This window comes from Lycium barbarum, chromosome 4 (genome assembly GCF_019175385.1).
Source record: "Lycium barbarum isolate Lr01 chromosome 4, ASM1917538v2, whole genome shotgun sequence".
NCBI classification, from domain to species: domain Eukaryota; kingdom Viridiplantae; phylum Streptophyta; class Magnoliopsida; order Solanales; family Solanaceae; genus Lycium; species Lycium barbarum.
The window spans coordinates 85,361,239-85,364,550 of record NC_083340.1 but is presented as its reverse complement, the minus strand read 5'-3'; the positions used below and the strand labels follow the sequence as shown (position 1 = coordinate 85,364,550).

Sequence of the window (3,312 nt, the reverse complement as noted above, 5' to 3'; positions counted from 1 at the left end):
TTTATAAATTAATCATGCCTGTAAGTTAATTAGCTGGTTAATTAGTTGATTTTGGCCATAATGACTAGTTGATAGAAATTTACAATTGTGGTCATTTTATTAGAAATTTGTGTTTTTGACCCCTGCATATACACATATATACACACGTATACATGCATATACACGCATACATGTGTATATCATGTATACATAAGTTAAATTCCCCCTCGCCCCTCTTATTTTTGGCCAGGCCCAGTCCATTAATGGACTGACCCGACCCAAGTCGTCATTATACACGCTACAATGACACACAAACAGACCGTAAGAAACCCTAGCGCCGCCCCATCGCCACTTTCTCTCTCTTCGCTCATACATGCCAAAAATGGCAAAGTGACAGAGGCAGCAGGGTGCTACAGGCTTTGCATAGCCGATAATGGCAACGCATTAATTGAAACCATCGTTTCTTCACCAAACACCACCCTAACATGGTAACGAGTACAACTCTGTCTCAATACTATTTCAAACCCTCAAATCTCATTGGTTTGTCCGAAACTATGAGGATCCGTTGGGGTTTGTTCAAATCTGACCATCTATTAGGTATACTTGCTTGAATCGCAGCCATTGATGCTTGAATTGAAGGACTTGGTTCTCAGAAACCTCCCACATCGGTTTGAAACTAGGGTTTCTCAGATTTGAGATTCTATATAAAGAACCCCAATGTCTCACATTTTAAAGATTCCTACACTAAGATATACACATAAGACTCATTTTAAAAGCAAAAAATATGCTCAGATTACCTAGTGTTTTAGCAAATCTTGCTGAGACCTTTAACCATCTGAGTTTAGTTCAAATTTTAATTAGTTTTTTCTTTTCCTGTGTGGCTGGGCATTGAGGATTAGGGTGCAAAAAGGGTCTCCAAGTCTGTTCCTCGACCAAGGCTGCACCAAGAGGAGGTAATTTGCTTTCATTTCTTTCATTTTTAGTTATGTAAGTGTTTGTTTGTTATGTTTGTATTATGTTAATTATGTGATTAGTTTAGAGTTATAACTGGTTGAATTAGTTATTTTTGTGATTAGTTTAAATTCGTAGCTGTTAGTAGTTAGCAGAGATTTGTAGTTTGTTAATCATGTCTTAGTTAACCATATGATTAGTCTAGACTTGTAATTTGTTAATCATGTGTTTAGTTTAGATTTGTAGCTATTTAATCATGCTTTGATTTTATTTAGTCATATGTTATTCTGTAGTTTCCTAGTCATGTTCTATGTTCTTAACCTGGATCAATCTTATGTTAGTTTAGAGTTATGGCTGTTTGACTATGTTCTACATGCCTAGTTTAGTCTAAATCATGTTAGTGTGCTACTGGTATGCTCTACAGATCTGTTTGTTTAGATAGTATGACCTGAACTCTAATTTTAGTGTGCTTCAAGATGATATAAGCTTGTTTGGGATTAAACCAACTTCTGATAGCCTGTTTAAACTGATTTGTGAATCATGTATCCTTATGTATTAGTTGGATAGGAAGCCTTTATATGCAAATGAATTTGAGAAACTATTTAAGATTCCCGTCCACTTGTTTTAAGCTTATCTTCACTTATCTCAAGCTATGTTGCTCGGACTCGGTGTCGAGTGTCGGATACAGGTACGGATCTAGAGGTCGGATTCGGCATAATCTAAATTTTAAGATTCGGGGGTACAGATCCGGGTGCGGATACGGGTTCGGGGATTCGGCTAAAATAATTCAAAATTATAAGAAAAATAACTAAATCTATGCCTAGAAATAAAAAACAAAAAATAATTTTTTAATAGTTATGTTTCATTTATAATTAAATATTAATTTTTAATTAACTTGAAACTCTTCTAGATACAATAAGTGTCCACTCTTCAAGAGCTCTCCGTTTCTTTCAATTTGGCCTCAAATTTTTTCTTAGATTGGCCCATGGATTCGGTCAAAGTATCCAATGTCGTTTGACCAGATCCGACACGAATCCGGTGTCGGTGTCGTGTCGGACACGGGTGCGGTAGCAAAAGTGAAGGGTCCGAGCAACATAGATCTCAAGTACAAAACTGATAAAGAGATGTTAATACTGAATAAATGAGTCTTAGTTTCTTGAATAAACACTCTCCTTGCATTGTCTCTGTGTTATTGGAATGACTTGTGATCCTTGATGCATTAGAGGCAGTCCAAAATGCTTAGTCCATTTCCATGTGTTGATTAAGATCACTGTTATACCTGTTGGATAATTCATGACATATTTTGAAGTAGCAGCATGCCTTTATGTCCTCGAATGCCTCTGTTCTACCAGTGTTAATCTGTGTGTGTCATCCTGTATAAGAAATGTGACTCAGCCTACTCTATTTCAAGAGGAAATGTTTTCTGTTGATTTGAGTATATGATTAAAATTCTAAAAATGGCATGAACTCTTTTGTAAATCAAACATGGCATACCTCAAACTCTGTTCTTGCCCTATGAAACTTTGCATATCTGTATTTAAGTTTGCATCAGATCCTGCTGCATCTCAAAATAAATGGTGATGTCTTCCGTGACCTGTGTGTATAATCTCTTTGCTTAAGTTCATCTCTTTATTTCCTTAAATGTAATGCTACCCCTTTGCATAGCCCCCAGATCCATCTTAGTTGTAGAACTTGATTTGGTGGAGCCTGATATCTGAAACCTTGTAGTGTCTTGTTACTAAGGCTAGTTTTTATCACACTATAGACCCTTCACTTTCTCAAAAATGCCTTACATGTAATGGAACTATGCAGTGTTGTTTGTCTATGAATGAGAATCTTGTGTTCTGAACCTGTTAGGTATGTTGAAGAGGTTTTCATTAGTCTGAATCTCATCTACATGTGTGATTTGAAACAAGTATGAGGCCTAGGTTGTGTTCTAGATTGAAGAGTTATCATGATTATGCCTTGAATGTATATGTGCCTAATTGAAGGCTATTTGTCTTAGTGCCCTAATTCTGGTATTCTCTCTTGAAGTGAATATATACTGATATACATAGAATATACAGTATATCTACATGTCTTGGTGTGTATATAGGTGGTATACTCTGCATATAGCTGGATTCTGACTTAAGGACACCTTATAATGTAACTTGGGCTTGATTGCTGCATATTATGAATTCATGTGCATTTGGGCTTCACCTTCTATGACTTTTCCCCTTTGTTATTTGGGCCTGCCCTCTGTTGTTTCTTTTATATGATAAATGGGCCTTTATCTTATCTGAATTATACTCATTTTATTTGGGCCTCATTTCTGGTTGTTTGTTTGCTGGGTTTTCTCCTCCTTCTAAATCATGCCATATATGCTCAAGCTGCTTGTTTTTT

At 36.2% G+C, this 3,312-nt stretch overlaps 1 long non-coding RNA gene across 1 annotated transcript; it reads left to right on the top strand.

Annotated features, from left to right (window-relative positions):
* The first annotated feature begins 309 nt into the window (after positions 1-309).
* LOC132636127 (uncharacterized) lies at positions 310-2,724 on the top strand. The gene is made up of 2 exons (XR_009581045.1): positions 310-576; positions 879-2,724. It is a non-coding gene; the product is annotated as an uncharacterized LOC132636127 (long non-coding RNA).
* The last annotated feature ends 588 nt before the right edge of the window (positions 2,725-3,312 follow it).